Genomic DNA, 17,896 nt, shown 5'->3' with positions numbered 1-17,896 from the left:
GGCAGCAGTATGCTCACCACTGTTCATTTCACGGAATCAAAGACTCCATTTTTAAACAAAAGATAAGTTTGCAAAAATTAAAAGCTACTCACGTCCATGGCTGGGCTTGAACCACCAACCTTTCAGTTAACAGCCGAACGCGCTGGCCCATTGCACCACAGAGACAAGCAAAAACATGTTTGCAATCGGAATTATTCCACATGAACCCATGTGATTATGTGCCAGAGCGTTCACAGCAGAGGCACCAATTTTGCAGCAAATGAGAAGCTGCGTGGGTCCAATCCACCTTCGGGGTAGTCGTGGCCGAGTGGTTCAGGCGATGGATTAAAAATCCCCGCGCTAGTTCGAATCTTGCCGACTCACAGCAACGAGGACGTCGTCCCAAATGATCCGTTTTTACTTAATTTGAACTGCTGCCTTTCGGTTCCTGTACAGAGACTCAAAGCTGCAATCAAACAACGATTCAAGCAGAAAATACAACAAGCACTTCACCCCATTATTACATCACGACATTATGAGAGGCCGAAGCCAGAGGATAATACAACGTTATTTAACGCTCTTGAAACCGAGAAAGCAAATTTAACCGTCGAAAATATTTTATTTTGCAATCCATTGAAGAAAATGCACGTCTTCCACGCAGTATCTTCCAGTTGATGCTGCTTCCTGCTGCGATGCTTATTTAATGAACGAAGCCAGACGACCCACAGTTCTCAACACCGCCAGCCAAGATCGGTACATTAGATCATAAGAAATAGGAGCAGGATTTGGCCATGCGGCCCTCGATCATGCTCCGCCATTCAATAAGATCATGGCTGATCCTCTACCTCAACTGAAAATTACCGACCTACCCCCATATACCTTGATTTCCGTAATGTAGATATCCATCTCCGTTAGGAATGTACTCAACGACTGAACCACCACAGCCCTCTGCGTTAGAAAACTCCAAAGATACACAACCCTTACAATGAAGCAATTTCTCCTCATCTCAATCTTAAATGGCCGGCCACTTATTCTGAAACTTTGACCACTAGTTCGGCTCCACAGCCAGGGTAAACAACCTCTCAAAATCCGCCCAGTCATGCCCTGAAAGAATTTATATGTTCTTCCTTCGTAGAGTCTGCTGAATTCATTTCAGCACAGAAAACTATGTTTAGCTGGATGGACAACCAGCAGGAAAAACAATGCAGACAAACATTTATTCTCCAACCACATTCCCTGACACACGCGGCCGTACAAAGGGACAAAAGCAGCACACGAGAGAAAAGGCGATTTGAATCCCGTTCGTAGTGTCAAATTTCCACAATTTGACCGAGCGCCATATGAAGCAACAATTTGAATCAGATATTGCATTTAATTTCAGTCTCAAAATGTTAAGCGATCACATACTGCAAACCATACGCAAAAAGAAAATCACAAGGACCGTGCGAGGCACTAAACTGCATTCAAATACAGCAACCAAATCAGCTAGCGTCAAAGATTTTGTCATTAGAAATTCATACCTCCATCATTTGGCTGAAAACAAGAGATTGCAGGGGCTGCTCGCTTCTCGGCCGGGCCCCAGCAACAGGAACAAGTCATCCGCTCAAAGATGAGTCCTCCAACGTACTGGAACTGCTTGTGACGGAGCAGTTCAATACTCAGGCCCTGATTGGACACATTCAATGGGGGTGTTCTCGCGCCGCTCTATGTGATTGATTGGTTGTTTTCACGTGATCAGGGTGCAGAGCGATGCAAGGAAGCTGAAGTTTTCTGGCAATTGTAATAGGTTCAAGCTTTCCATTCTAATCCATGTATGTGTAAACCTGAGGAAAGTGTAGAAAAGGGTTTTCAGAATGGATTATCCACTGTGGCTAATTTTCCTGCTGGGTTTTAATGCAAGAACACTGCACTTGGAATATTGGTATAAGGGAAGTAGAATATCCATGCTGCCTGGCAGAAGTCTGATCGATGAAGCGATTGTTCCCATTGGAAGCAGGAAGGCAGCAGCACTATGCTCACCACTGTTCATTTCACGGAATCAAAGACTCCATGTTTAAACAATAGATGATTTTGCAAAAATTAAAAATTACCCCCCGTCTCTGGGTGGGCTCGAACCACCAACCTTTCAGTTCACAGCCGAACGTGCTGGCCCATTGTGCCACAGAAACACACACAAAACTGCTTGCAATTGGAATTATTCCACATGAACCCATGAGATTATGTGCCAGAGCGTTCACAGCCGAGGCACCGATTTCGAAGCAAATGAGAAGCTGCGTGGGTCCAAGCCGCTGTCAGGGTCGCCGTGACCGAATGGTTAAAGCGATGATACTGGAAATCCATTGGGGTTTCCCCGCGCAGGTTCGAATTCTACTGAGGACGTCGTCCGAAATGATCGGTTTTTACTTAATTTGAACTGCTGCCTTTCGGATCCTCTGCCGAGATACAAAGTTTCAAGCAGAAAGTATAACAAGCACTTCACCCCATTACGACATTACGAGAGGCCTAAGCCAAAGGAGAATACTACGTTATTTAACGCTCTTGAAACCATGAAAGCAATTTTAAACATAAAAAATATTTTATTTTGCAACCCATTGAAGAAAATGCACGTCTTCCGCGCAGCCATCTTCCAGTAGATGCTGCTTCCTACTGCGATGCTTATTTAATGAACTAAGCCAGACGAGCCACAGTTCTCAACACCGCCGGCCTAAATCGGTACTTAGATCATAAGAAATAGGAGCAGGATTTGGCCATGCGGCCCTCGATCATGCTCCGCCATTCAATAAGATCATGGCTGATCCTCTACCTCAACTGAAAATTACCGACCTAGCCCCATATACCTTGATTTCCGTAATGTACATATCCATCTCAGTTAGGAATATACTCAACGACTGAACCGCCAGAGCCCTCTGCATTAGAAAACTCCAAAGACACACAACCCTTACAATGAAGCAATTTCTCCTCATCTCAATCTTAAATGGCCGGCCCCTTATTCTGAAATGTTGACCCCTAGTTCGGGCTGCACAGCCAGGGTAATCAACCTCTCAGAATCCGCCCAGTCAAGCCATGAAAAAATTTATATGTTCTTCCTTCGTAGAGTCTGCTGAATTCATTTCACCACAAAAAACTATTTTTAGCTGGATTGACAACTAGCAGGAAAAACAATGCAGCCAAAGATTTATTCTCCAACCACATTCCTTGAGGCACGCGGCCGTACAAAGTGACAAAAGCAGCACACGAGAGAAAAAGCGATTTGAATCCCGTTCGTAGTGTCGAATTTCCTCAATTTGACCGAACGCCATATGAAGCAACAATTTGAATCAGATATTGCATTTAATTTCAGTCGCAAAATGTTAAGCGATCACACACTGCAAACCGTACGCAAAAAGAAAATCACAAGGCCCGTGCGAGGCACTAAACCGCGTTCAAATACAGCAACCAAATCAGTTAGCGTCAAAGATTTTGTCGTTAGAAATTCATACCTCTAGCATTTGGCTGAAAACAAGAGATTGCACGGGCTGCTCGATTCTCGGCTGCGGCGCCAGCGACAGCAAAAAGTCATCCGCTCACAGCTGAGTCCTCCAACGCACTGGAACTGCTTGTGACAGAGCAGTACAATCCTCAGGCCCTGATTGGACACATTCAATGGGGGTGTTCTCGCGCCGCTCTATGTGATTGGTTGGTTGTTGTCACGTGATCAGGGTGCAGAGCGATGCAAGGAAGCTGAAGATCTCTGGCAATTGTAATCGTTTCAAGCTTTCCATTCTAATCCATGTATGTGTAAACCTGAGGAAAGTGTAGAAAAGGGTTTTCAGAATGGGTTATCCACTGTGGCCGATTTTCCTGCTGGATTTTAATGCAAGAGCGCTGCACTTGGAATATGGGTATAAGGGAAGTAGAATATCCATGCTGCCTGGCAGAAGACTGATCGATGAAGCGATTGTTCCCATTGGAAGCAGGAAGGCAGCAGCAGTATGCTCACCACTGTTCATTTCACGGAATCAAAGACTCCATTTTTAAACAATAGATGAGTTTGCAAAAATTAAAATTTACTCATGTTTTTGGGTGGGCTAGAACCACCAACCTTCCAGTTAACAACTGAACACGCTGGCCTATTGCGCCACAGAGACAGACACTGACATGTTTGCAATTGGAATTATTCCACATGAACCCATGTGATTATGTGCCAGAGCGTTCACTGCAGAGGCACCGATTTCGAAGCAAATGTGAAGCTGCGTGGGTCCAAGCCACCGTCAGGGTAGTCGTGGCCGAGTGGTTAATGCGATGAACTAGAAATCCAGTGGGGTTTCCCCGCGCAGGTTAGAATCCTGCCGTCTACGGCACAGAGGACGTCGTCCCAAACGATCTGTCTTTACTTAATTTGAACTGCTGCCTTTCGGTTCGTCTGCCGAGATTCAAAGCTACAATCAAAGTCTCAAGCGGAAAGTATAATGAGCACTTTACAACATTACGAGCGGCCTAAGCCAAAAGAGAATACTACGTTATTTAACGCTCTTGAAATCGTCAAAGCAATTTTAACCGTCGAAAATATTTTATTTTGCCACCCATTGAAGATAATGCACGTCTTCCGCGCAGCCATCTTCCAGTTGATGCTGCTTCCTACTGTGATGCTTATTTAATGAACTAAGCCAGACGAGCCACAGTTCTCAACACCGCCGGCCTAAATCGGTACATTTGATCATAAGAAATAGGAGCAGGATTTGGCCATGCGGCCCTCGACCATGCTCCGCAATTCAGTAAGATCATGGCTGATCCTCTACCTCAACTGAAAATTACCGACCAAGCCCCATATACCTTGATTTCCGTAATGTACATATCCATCTCCGTTAGGAATGTACTCAACGATTGAACCGCCACAGCCCTCTGCGTTAGAAAACTCCAAAGATACACAACCCTTACAATGAAGCAATTTCTCCTCATCTCAATCTTAAATGGCCGGCCCCTTATTCTGAAACCTTGACCCCTAGTTCGGGCTCCACAGCCAGGGTAAACAACCTCTCAGACTCCGCGCAGTCAAGCCATGAAAGAATTTATATGTTCTTCCTTCGTAGAGTCTGCTAAATTCATTTCACCACAGAAAACTATGTTTAGCTGGATGGACAACCAGCAGGAAAAACAATGCAGCCAAAGATTTATTCTCCAACCACATTCCCTGACGCACTTGGCCATACAAAGGGACAAAAGCAGCACACGCTGAGAGGGTCGTGGATAGCACGTTTAGTGAGTTGGTCACACTGCAGGGAAGGGTTGCACAGGAAGAAAGGAAATGGGTGACCACCAGGCGGAACAATAGAAGCAGGCAGGTAGTGCAGGAGACCCCTGTGACCATTCCCCTCTCAAACAGGTATACGATTTGGATACTCCTGAGGGGGATGACTCACGAGGGGAAGGCAGCAGCAGCCAACTTCCTGGCACTGCGGGTGCTCCTGCTGTCCAGGAAGGGAGGAAAAAGATTGGGATAGCAATAGTCATAGGGGATTCTATAGTAAGGGGAACAGATAGGCGTTTCTGTGGCCGTAGACGTGAATCCAGGATGGTTTGTTGCCTCCCTGGTGCCAGGGTCAAGGATGTCACTGAGCGGCTGCAGGGCATTCTGGAGGGGGAGGGTGAACAGGCAGTCGTCGTGGTCCACATTGGTACCAACGACATAGGTAAAAATAGGGATGAGGTCCTGCAGCAAGAATTTAGGGAACTAGGTGGAAGATTAAAGAGCAGGACCTCAAAGGTTGTAATCTCTGAATTGCTCCCGGTGCCACGTGCTAGTGAGTATAGGAATAGGAAGATAGAACAGATGAATGCGTGGCTAAAGGGATGGTGCAGCGGGGATGGCTTTAGTTTCCTGGATCACTGGGCCTGCTTCTGGGGAAGGTGGGACTTGTACATGTCGGACGGTCTACACCTGAACCAGAGGGGGACCAATATCCTTGCGGGGAGGTTTGCTAGCACTGCTGGGGGGGGTTTAAACTAACTTGGCAGGGGGATGGGATACAGAGTGGAGCTATAGTAGGGGGTGATTTGCAGCCAAATACAGAGGAAAAAACAAGTCAGCTGGGAAGGCAGAGAAAATATGTGAGGGCAAAAGGGAATATGGCAAGGCTGGAAGGCATTTATTTTAATGCAAGGAGTCTTGCAAATAAGGTGGATGAACTGAAGTTGTTGTTGAACACATGGGAGTACGATATTGTTGCTATCACGGAGACATGGTTGAGGGAGGGTCAGGACTGGCAGCTCAATATTCCGGGGTATAGAATCTTCAGGAGAGACAGAGGGGGGTGTAGAAGGGGAGGGGGTGTTGCAATATTAATTAAGGAGTCGATTACGGCTGTAAGGAGGGATGATATATTAGCGGGTTCCTCGAATGAGGTCATATGGGTAGAACTTAAAAACAAAAAGGGGGCAAGCACCTTGCTGGGAGTGTACTATAGGCCCCCAAACAGTCAGGGGGAGATAGAGGAACAGATATGTAGGCAAATCTCAGACAAGTGCGAAAATAATAGGGTAATAATATTGGGGGATTTCAACTTCCCCAATATTAATTGGGATAGTCAGAGTGTGAAAGGCTTAGAGGGTGCAGAATTCTTAAAGTGCATCCAGGTGAGCTTTTTGAGCCAACTTGCAGAAAGTCCTACAAGAGAGGGGGCGGTACTGGACCTAATTCTAGGGAATGTAGCCGGGCAAGTGGTGGAAGTGTCAGTAGGAGAGCATTTTGGCGACAGTGACCATAATTAGGTGAGATTTAAGGTGGTCAAGGAAAAAGACACTGACGGCCCGGAAATAAGGGTTCTAAATTGGGGGATGGCCGATTTTAATATGAAAAGGCAGGATCTGGCCAAAATGGACTGGGAGCAGCTACTTATAGGAAAATCCACATCAAAGCAGTGGGAGGCTTTCAGAGGGGAAATAGAGAGAGTACACGCCAACATGTTCCTGTAAAGGTCAAGGGTGGGACCAACAAGCAAAGGGCACCTTGGATGACAAGGGATATACAAAAATGCATTAGGAAAAAAAGGGGGGCTTTTGGCAGTTACAAAAGACTAAAGACGGAGGAAGCCCTAGAGGAGTATAAAAAGTGCAGGGGCATACTTAAAAAAGAAATTAGGAGGGCGAGGAGGGGCCATGAAATAACACTGGCGAGCAAAATAAAGGAAAATCCTAAGATGTTTTATAAGTATATTAAGGGCAAGAGGATAACCAGGGAAAGGGTAGGGCCCATGAGGGACTAAAGTGGCAATCTGTGTGTGGAGCCAGATGATGTAGGCAGGGTTTTAAATGAATTTTTGCATCTGTGTTCACTATGGAGAAAAATGATGTATACATAGAAATCGGGCAAGGGGACTGTGACATACTTGAACATATTAGCATCGAGAGGGAGGAGGTGCTAACGGTTTTAGCAGGCCAAAAAGTGGATAAATCCCCAGGCCCAGACGAGATGTATCCCAGGCTGTTGTGTGAGGCAAGGGAGGAGATTGCAGGGGCTCTGACACAAATTTTCAGAACCTCTCTGGCCACAGGGGATGTACCAGAGGACTGGAGAACAGCTAACGTAGTACCATTATTCAAGAAGGGTAGCAGGGATAAACCAGGGAATTACAGGCCAGTGAGCCTAACACCTGTGGTAGGGAAATTATTGGAAAAAATTCTGAGGGACAAAATTAGTCTGCACTTGGAGAGGCAAGGATTAATCGGGGATAGTCAGCATGGCTTTGTCAAGGGTAAGTCATGTCTGACAAACCTGATTGAATTTTTCGAGGGGTTGACTAGGTGTGTGGATGAGGGAAATGCTGTGGATGTGATTTACATGGGCTTCAGTAAAGCTTTTGACAAAGTCCCGCATAGGAGACTGGTCAAGAAGGTAAGAGCCCATGGGATCCAGGGTGCCTTGGCGCGTTGGATCCTAAACTGGCTGAGTGGCAGGAGGCAGAGGGTGATGGTCGAAGGTTGCTTTTTTGACTGGAAGCCTGTGTCTAGTGGGGTACCTCAGGGATCGGTGCTGGGTCCCTTGATGTTTGTGATCTACTTAAATGATTTGGATGAGAATGTAAAAGGTATGATCAGTAAGTTCGCAGATGACACGAAAATTGGTGGGGTGGTAAATTGTGAGGAGGAAAGCCTCAGGCTACAGGAAGATATAAACGAGTTGGTCAGATGGGCGGAAAAGTGGCAAATGGAATTTAAACCTGAAAAGTGCGAGGTGATGCATTTTGGACGGACAAATAAGGCAAGGGAGGACACAATGAGTGGTAGGACCCTAGGAAGTACAGAGGGTCAGAGGGGCCTTGGTGTGCATGTACATAGATCCCTGAAGGCAGCGGAACAGGTAGATAAGGTGGTTAAAAAGGCATATGGGATGCTTGCCTTCATTAGCCGAGGCATAGAATATAAGAGCAGGGAGGTTATGATGGAGCTGTACAAAACGCTGGTGAGGCCACAGCTGGAGTACTGTGTGCAGTTCTGGTCGCCTCACTATAGGAAGGATGTGATTGCTTTAGAGAGGGTGCAGAGAAGATTCACCAGGATGTTACCTGGGATGGAGTGCCTCAGCTATGAAGAAAGACTAAACAGGCTGGGGTTGTTTTCATTGGAGCAAAGAAGGCTGAGGGGGGACCTGATTGAGGTGTACAAAATGATGAGGGGCATAGATAGGGTAGATAAAGAGGAACTTTCCCCTTAGTAGGGGGGTCAATAACAAGGGGGCATCGATTCAAGGTAAGGGGCAGGATATTTAGAGGGGATTTGAGGAGCACCTTTTTCACCCAGAGGGTGGTTGGAATCTGGAACTCTCTGCCTGAAAGGGCGGTGGAGGCAGGAACCCTCACAACATTCAAGAAGCATTTGGATGAGCACTTGAAATGCCATTGCATACAAGGCTATGGACCAAATGCTGGAAAATGGGATTAGACTGGACAGGGATTGATGGAAGGCGCAGACACGATGGGCCGAAGGGCCTCTTTCTGTGCGGTAAAACTCTATTACTCTATGGCGAGAGAAAAGGCGATTTGAATCCCGTTCTTAGTGTCGAATTTCCTCAATATGACCGAACGCCATATGAAGCAACAATTTGAATCAGATATTGCATTTAATTTCAGTCGCAAAATGTTAAGCGATCACACACTGCAAACCGTACGCAAAAAGAAAATCACAAGGCCCATGTGAGGCACTAAACCGCATTCAAATACAGCAACCAATTCAGTTAGCGTCAAAGATTTTGTCATTAGAAATTCATACCTCTAGCATTTGGCTGAAAACAAGAGATTGCAGGGGCTGCTCGCTTCTCGGCCGCAGCGCCAGCGACAGCAACAAGTCATCCACTCACAGCTGAGTCCTCCAACGTACTGGAACTGCTTGTGACAGAGCAGGACAATCCTCAGGCCCTGATTGGACACATTCAATGGGGGTGTTGTCGCGCCGCTCTATGTGATTGGTTGGCTGTTGTCACGTGATCAGGGTGCGGAGCAATGCAAGGAAGCTGAAGTTCTCTGGCAATTGTAATAGTTGCAAGCTTTCCATTCAAATCCATGTATGTGTAAACCTCAGGAAAGTGTAGAAAAGGGTTTTCAGAATGGATTATCCACTGTGGCCGATTTTCCTGCTGGATTTTAATGCAAGAACGCTGCACTTGGAGTATTGGTATAAGGGAAGTAGAATATCCATGCTGCCTGGCAGAAGACTGATCGATGAAGCGATTGTTCCCATTGGAAGCAGGAAGGCAGCAGCAGTATGCTCACCACTGTTCATTTGACGGAATCAAAGACTCCATTTTTAAACAATAGATGAGTTTGCAAAAATTAGAAGTTACTCACTTCTCGGGGTGGGCTCGAACCACCAACCTTTCAGTTAACAGCCGAACGCGCTGGCCCATTGCGCCACAGAGACTGACACGAAAAAGTTTGCAATTGAAATTATTCCACATGAACCCATGTGATTATGTGCCAGAGTGTTCACAGCAGAGGCACCGATTTCGAAGCAAATGAGAAACTGCGTGAGTCCAAACCACCGTCAGGGTAGTCGTGGCCGAGTGGTTAAGGCGATGGACTAGAAATCCAGTGGGGTTCACCCGCGCAGGTTCAGAATCCTGCCGACTACGGCACCGAGGACGTCGTCCTAAATGATCGGTTTTTACTTAATTTGCGCTGCTGCCTTTCGGTTCCTCTGCCGAGATTCAAAGTTACAATCAAACAAAGTTTCAAGCAGAAAGTATAACAAGCACTTCACCCCATTATGACATTACGAGAGGCCTAAGCCAAAGGAGAATACTACGTTATTTAACGCTCTTGAAACCGTCAAAGCAATTTTAACCGCCGATAATATTTTATTTTGCAACACATTGAAGAAAATGCATGTCTTCCGCGCAGCCATCTTCCAGTTGATGCTGCTTCCTACTGCGGTGCTTATTTAATGAACTAAGCCAGACGAGCCACAGTTCTCAACACCGCCGGCCTAAATCGGTACATTAGATCATAAGAAATAGGAGCAGGATTTGGCCATGCGGCCCTCGATCATGCTCCGCCAATCAATAAGATCATGGCTGATCCTCTACCACAACTGAAAATTACCGACCTAGCCCCATATACCTTGATTTCCGTAATGTACATATCCATCTCAGTTAGGAATGTACTCAATGACTGAACCACCACAGCCCTCTGCGTTAGAAAACTGCAAAGGTACACAACCCTTACAATGAAGCAATTACTCCTCATCTCAATCTTAAATGGCCGGCCCCTTATTCTGAAACTTTGACCCCTAGTTCGGGCTCCACAGCCAGGGTAAACAACCTCTCAGAATCCGCCCAGTCAAGCCATGAAAGAATTTATATGTTCTTCCTTCTTAGCGTCTGCTGAATTCATTTCACCACAGAAAACTATGTTTAGCTGGATGGACAACCAGCAGGAAAATCAATGCAGCCAAAGATTTATTCTCGAACCACTTTCCCTGAGGCACGCGGCCATACAAAGGGACAAAAGCAGCACACAAGAGAAAAGGCGATTTGAATCCCGTTCGCAGTGTCGAATTTCCTCAATTTGACCGAACGCCATATGAAGCAACAATTTGAATCAGATATTGCATTTAATTTCAGTCGCAAAATGTTAAGCGATCACACACTGCAAACCGTACGCAAAAAGAAAATCTCAAGGCCAGTGCGAGGCACTAAACCGCATTCAAATACAGCAACCAAATCAGTAAGCGTCAAAGATTTTGTCATTAGAAATTCATACCGCTAGCATTTGGCTGAAAACAAGAGATTGCAGGGGCTGCTCGCTTCTCGGCCGCGGCGCTTGCGACAGCAACAAGTCATCCGCTGACAGCTGAGTCCTCCAACGTACTGGAACTGCATGTGACAGAGCAGTTCAATCCTCTGGCCCTGATTGGATACATTCAATGGGGGTGTTCTCGCGCCACTCTATGTGATTGGTTGGTTGTTGTCATGTGATCAGGGTGCAGAGCGATGCAACGAAGCTGCAGTTCGCTGGCAATTGTAATAGTTGCAAGCTTTCCATTCTAATCCATGTATGTGTAAACCTGAGGAAAGTGTAGAAAAGGGTTTTCAGAATGGATTATCCACTGTGGCCGATTTTCCTGCTGGATTTTAATGCAAGAACGCTGCACTTGGAGTATTGGTATAAGGGATGTAGAATATCCATGCTGCCTGGCAGAAGACTGATCGATGAAGCGATTGTTCCCATTGGAAGCAGGAAAGCAGCAGCAGTATGCTCACCACTGTTCATTTCACGGAATCAAAGACTCCATTTTTAAACAATAGATGAGTTTGCAAAAATTATAAGTTACTCACGTCACTGGGTGGGCTCGAACCGCCAACCTTTACAGTTGATAGCCGAACGTGCTGGCCCATTGCGCCACATTGACATACACGCAAATGTTTGCAATTGGAATTATTCCACATGAACCCATGTGATTATGTGCCAGAGTGTTCACAGCAGAGGCACCGATTTCGAAGCAAATGAGACGCTGCGTGGGTCCAAACCACCGGCAGGGTAGTCGTGGCCGAGTGGTTAAGGCGATGGACTAGAAATCCATTGGGGTTTCCCCGCGCAGGTTCAAATCCTGCCGACTATGGCACCGAGGACGGCGTCCCAAATGAACGGATTTTAATTAAATTGAACTGCTGCCTTTCGGTTCCTCTGCCGAGATACAAAGTTTCAAACAGAAACTATAACAAGCACTTTATGACATTACGAGAGGCCGAAGCCAAAGGAAAATACTACGTTATTTAACGCTCTTGAAACCGTCAAAGCAATTTTAACCGTCGAAAATATTTTATTTTGCAACCCTTTGAGGAAAATGCACGTCTTCCGCGCAGCCATCTTCCAGTTGATGCTGCTTCCTGCTGCGATGCTCATTTAATGATCTAAGCCAGACGAGCCACAGTTCTCAACACCGCCGGCCTAAATCGGTACATTAGATCATAAGAAATAGGAGCTGGATTTGGCCATGCGGCCCTCGATCATTCTCCGCCATTCAATAAGATCATGGCTGATCCTCTACCTCAACTGAAAATTACAGACCCAGCCCCATATACCTTGATTTCCGTAATGTACATATCCATCTCAGTTAGGAATTTACTCAACGACTGAACCACCACAGCCCTCTGCGTTAGAAAACTGCAAAGATACACAACCCTTACAATGAAGCAATTTCTCCTCATCTCAATCTTAAATGGCCGGCCCCTTATTCTGAAACTTTGACCCCTAGTTCGGGCTCCACAGCCAGGGTAAACAACCTCTCAGAATCCGCCCAGTCAAGCCATGAAAGAATTTATATGTTCTTCCTTCGTAGCATCTGCTGAATTCATTTCACCACAGAAAACTATGTTTAGCTGGATGGACAACCAGCAGGAAAAACAATGCAGCCAAAGATTTATTCTCCAACCACATTCCCTGAGGCACGCGGCCATAAAAAGGGACAAAAGCAGCACACAAGAGAAAAGCGATTTGAATCCCGTTCGTAGTGTCGAATTTCCTCAATTTGACCGAATGCCATATGAAGCAACAATTTGAATCAGATATTGCATTTAATTTCAGTCGCAAAATGTTAAGCGATCACACACTGCAAACCGTGCGCAAAAAGAAAATCACAAGGCCCGTGCGAGGCACTAAACCGCATTCAAATACAGCAACCAAATCAGTTAGCGTCAAAGATTTTGTCATTAGAAATTCATACCTCTAGCATTTGGCTGAAAACAAGCGAGCATTTGGCTGCTCGCTTCTCGGCCGCGGCGCTAGCGACAGCAACAAGTCATCCGCTCACAGCTGAGTCCTCCAATGTACTGGAACTGCATGTGACAGAGCAGTTCAACCCTCAGGCCCTGATTGGACACATTCAATGGGGGTGTTCTCGCGCCGCTCTACGTGATTGGTTGGTTGTTGTCATGTGATCAGGGTGCAGAGCAATGCAAGGAAGCTGCAGTTCTCTGGCAATTGTAATAGTTGCAAGCTTTCCATTCTAATCCATGTATGTGTAAACCTGAGGAAAGTGTAGAAAAGGGTTTTCAGAATGGATTATCCACTGTGGCCGATTTTCCTGCTGGATTTTAATGCAAGAACGCTGCACTTGGAGTATTGGTATAAGAGATGTAGAATATCCATGCTGCCTGGCAGAAGACTGATCGATGAAGCGATTGTTCCCATTGGAAGCAGGAAGGCAGCAGCAGTATGCTCACCACTGTTCATTTCACGGAGTCAAAGACTCCATTTTTAAACAATAGATGAGATTGCAAAAATTAAAAGTTACTCACGTCGCTGGGTGGGTTCGAATCACCCACCTTTTAGTTAACAGCCGAACGCGCTGGCCCATTGCGCCACAGAGACAGACACCAACATGCTTGCAATTGGAATTATTCCACATGAACCCATGTGATTATGTGCCAGAGCGTTGACAGCAGAGGCACGGATTTCGAAGCAAATGAGAAGCTGCGTGGGTCCAAACCACCATCAGGGTAGTCGTGGCCGAGTGGTTAAGGCGATGGATTAAAAATCCATTGGGGTTTCCCCGCTCAGATTCGAATCCTGTCGACTACTGGCACCCAGGACGTCGTCTCAAATGATCGGTTTATACTTAATTTGAACTGCTGCTTTTCGGTTCCTCTGCTGAGATTCAAAGCTACAATCAAACAAAGTTGCAAGTGTAACAAGCATTTCACCAAATTACGAGAGGCCTGAGCCAAAGGAGAATACTACGTTATTTAACGCTCTTGAAACCGTCAAAGCAATTTTAACCGTCGAAAATATTTTATTTTCCAACCCATTGAAGAAAATGCACGTCTTCCGCGCAGCCATCTTGCAGTTGATGGTGCTTCCTACTGCGATGCTTATTTAATGAACTAAGCCAGACGAGCCACAGTTCTCAACACCGCCGGCCTAATTCGGTACATAGGAGCAGGATTTGGCCATGCGGCCCTCGATCATGCTCCGCCTTTCAATAAGATCATGGCTGATCCTCTACCTCAACTGAAAATTACCGACCTAGCCCCATATACCTTGATTTCCGTAATGTACATATCCATCTCAGTTAGGAATGTACTCAACGACTGAACCACCACAGCCCTCTGCGTTAGAAAACTCCAAAGATACACAACCCTTACAATGAAGCAATTTCTCCTCATCTCAATCTTAAATGGCCGGCCCCTTATTCTGAAACTTTGATCCCTAGTTCGGGCTCCACAGCCAGGGTGAACAACCTCTCAGAATCCGCCCAGTCAAGCTATGAAAGAATTTATATGTTCTTCCTTCGTAGTGTCTGCTGAATTCATTTCACCACAGAAAACTATGTTTAGCTGGATGGACAACCAGCAGGAAAAACAATGCAGCCAAAGATTTATTCTCCAACCACATTCCCTGAGGCACGCGGCCATACAAAGGGACAAAAGCAGCACACAAGAGAAAAGGCGATTTGAATCCCGTTCGTTGTGTCGAATTTCCTCAATTTGACCGAACGCCATATGAAGCAACAATTTGAATCAGATATTGCATTTAATTTCAGTCGCATAATGTTAAGCGATCACACACTGCAAACCGTACGCAAAAAGAAAATCACAAGGCCCGTGCGAGGCACTAAACCGCATTCAAATACAGCAACCAAATCAGTTAGCGTCAAAGATTTTGTCATTAGAAATTCATACCTCTAGCATTTGGCTGAAAACAAGAGATTGCAGGGGCTGCTCGCTTCTCGGCCGCGGCGCTAGCGACAGCAACAAGTCATCCGCTCACAGCTGAGTCCTCCAACGTACTGGAACTGCATGTGACAGAGCAGTTCAATCCTCAGGCCCAAATTGGACACATTCAATGGGGGTGTTCTCGCGCCGCTCTACGTGATTGGTTGGTTGTTGTCATGTGATCAGGGTGCAGAGCGATGCAAGGAAGCTGCAGTTCTCTGGCAATTGTAATAGTTGCAAGCTTTCCATTCTAATCCATGTATGTGTAAACCTGAGCAAAGTGTAGAAAAGGGTTTTCAGAATGGATTATCCACTGTGGCCGATTTTCCTGCTGGATTTTAATGCAAGAACGCTGCACTTGGAGTATTGGCATAAGGGATGTAGAATAGCCATGCTGCCTGGCAGAAGACTGATCGATGAAGCGATTACTCCCATTGGAAACAGGAAGGCAGCAGCAGTATGCTCACCACTGTTCATTTCACGGAATCAAAGACCCCATTTTAAAACAATAGATGAGTTTGCAACAGTTAAAAGTTACTCCCGTCTCTGGGTGGGCTCGAACCACCAACCTTTCAGTTAAAATCCGAACGCGCTGGCCCATTGCGCCACAGAAACAGATATAAAAATGTTCGCAATTGGAATTATTCCACATGAACCCATGTGATTATGTGCAAGAGTATTCACAGCAGAGGCACCGATTTCGAAGCAATTGAGAAGCTGCGTGGGTCCCAACCACCGTCAGGGTAGTCGTGGCCGAGTGGTTAAGGTGATGGACTAGAAATCCATTGAGAGTTTACCCAACGCAGGTTCGAGTTCTGCCGACTAAGGCACGCGAGGACGTCATCCCAAATGATCAGTTTTTACTGAATTTGAACTGCTGCCTTTCGGTTCCTCTACCGAGATTCAAAGCTACAATCAAACAAAGTTTCAAGCAGAAAGAAAAACAAGCTCTTCACCCCATTATGACATTACGCGAGGCCTCAGCCAAAGGAGAATACTACGTTATTTAACGCTCTTGAAACCGTCAAAGCAATTTTAACCATCGAAAATATTTTATTTTGCAACCCATTGAAGAAAATGCACGTCTTCCGCGCAGCCATCTTCCAGTTGATGCTGCTTCCTACTGCGATGCTTATTTAATGAACTAAGGCAGACGAGCCACAGTTCTCAACACCGCCGGCCTAAATCGGTACATTAGTTCATAAGAAATAGGAGCAGGATTTGGCCAAGTGGCCCTCGATCATGCTCCGCCATTCAATAAGATCATGGCTGATCCTCTACCTCAACTGAAAATTACCGAACTAGCCCCATATACCTTGATTTCCGTAATGTACATATCCATCTCAGTTAGGAATGTACTCAACGATTGAACCACCACAGCCCTCTGCGTTAGAAAACTCCAAAGATACACAACCCTTACAATGAAGCAATTTCTCCTCATCTCAAGCTTAAATGGCCGGCCACTTATTCTGAAACTTTGACCCCTAGTTCGGGCTCCACAGCTAGGGTAAACAACCTCTGAGAATCCGCCCAGTCAAGCCATGAAAGAATTTATATGTTCTTCCTTCGTAGCGTCTGCTGAATTCATTTCACCACAGAAAACTATGTTTAGCTGGATGGACAACCAGCAGGAAAAACAATGCAGCCAAAGATTTATTCTCCAACCACATTCCCTGAGGCACGCGGCCATACAAAGGGACAAAAGCAGCACACAAGAGAAAAGGCGATTTGAATCCCGTTCGTTGTGTCGAATTTCCTCAATTTGACCGAACGGCATATGAAGCAACAATTTGAATCAGATATTGCATTTAATTTCAGTCGCATAATGTTAAGCGATCACACACTGCAAACCGTACGCAAAAAGAAAATCACAAGGCCCGTGCGAGGCACTAAACCGCATTCAAATACAGCAACCAAATCAGTTAGCGTCAAAGATTATGTCATTAGAAATTCATACCTCTAGCATTTGGCTGAAAACAAGAGATTGCAGGAGCTGCTCGCTTCTCGGCCGCGGCGCTAGCGACAGCAACAAGTCATCCGCTCACAGCTGAGTCCTCCAACGTACTGGAACTGCATGTGACAGAGCAGTTCAATCCTCAGGCCCTGATTGGACACATTCAATGGGGGTGTTCTCGCGCCGCTCTATGTGATTGGTTGGTTGTTGTCATGTGATCAGGGTGCAGAGCGATGCAAGGAAGCTGCAGTTCTCTGGCAATTGTAATAGTTGCAAGCTTTCCATTCTAATCCATGTATCTGTAAACCTGAGGAAAGTGTAGAAAAGTGTTTTCAGAATGGATTATCCACTGTGGCCGATTTTCCAGCTGGATTTTAATGCAAGAACGCTGCACTTGGAGCATTGGCATAAGGGATGTAGAATATCCATGCTGCCTGGCAGAAGACTGATCGATGAATCGATTGTTCCCATTGGAAACAGGAAGGCAGCAGCAGTATGCTCACCACTGTTCATTTCACGGAATCAAAGACTCCATTTTTAAACAATAGATGAGTTTGCAAAAATTAAAATTTACTCACATCTCTGGGTGTGCTCGAACCACCAACCTTTCATTTAACAGCCGAACGGGCTGGCCCATTGCACCACAGAGCCAGATATGAAAATGTTTGCAATTGGAATTATTCCACATGAACCCATGTGATTATGTGCCAGAGTGTTCACAGCAGAGGCACCGATTTCGAAGCAATTGAGAAGCTGCGTGGGTCCAAACCACCGTCAGA

At 45.9% G+C, this 17,896-nt stretch overlaps 3 non-coding genes across 3 annotated transcripts; 2 read left to right on the top strand and 1 right to left on the bottom strand.

The window, feature by feature from the left end:
* Positions 1 to 2,073: 2,073 nt before the first annotated feature.
* trnah-gug (transfer RNA histidin (anticodon GUG)) lies at positions 2,074 to 2,147 on the bottom strand. The gene has a single exon. It is a non-coding gene; the product is annotated as a tRNA-His (tRNA).
* A 9,840-nt stretch (positions 2,148 to 11,987) lies between these two features.
* trnas-aga (transfer RNA serine (anticodon AGA)) lies at positions 11,988 to 12,069 on the top strand. The gene has a single exon. It is a non-coding gene; the product is annotated as a tRNA-Ser (tRNA).
* A 1,879-nt stretch (positions 12,070 to 13,948) lies between these two features.
* Positions 13,949 to 14,030, top strand: trnaf-aaa (transfer RNA phenylalanine (anticodon AAA)). The gene has a single exon. It is a non-coding gene; the product is annotated as a tRNA-Phe (tRNA).
* The last annotated feature ends 3,866 nt before the right edge of the window (positions 14,031 to 17,896 follow it).

Source organism: Somniosus microcephalus, unplaced genomic scaffold (genome assembly GCF_052327205.1).
Source record: "Somniosus microcephalus isolate GS21.2 unplaced genomic scaffold, FLI_Smic_1.0 unresolved_chr9, whole genome shotgun sequence".
NCBI lineage: Eukaryota > Metazoa > Chordata > Chondrichthyes > Squaliformes > Somniosidae > Somniosus > Somniosus microcephalus.
Note: the sequence above shows the minus strand (reverse complement) of the source record. Positions and strands in the feature narration are given on the sequence as shown.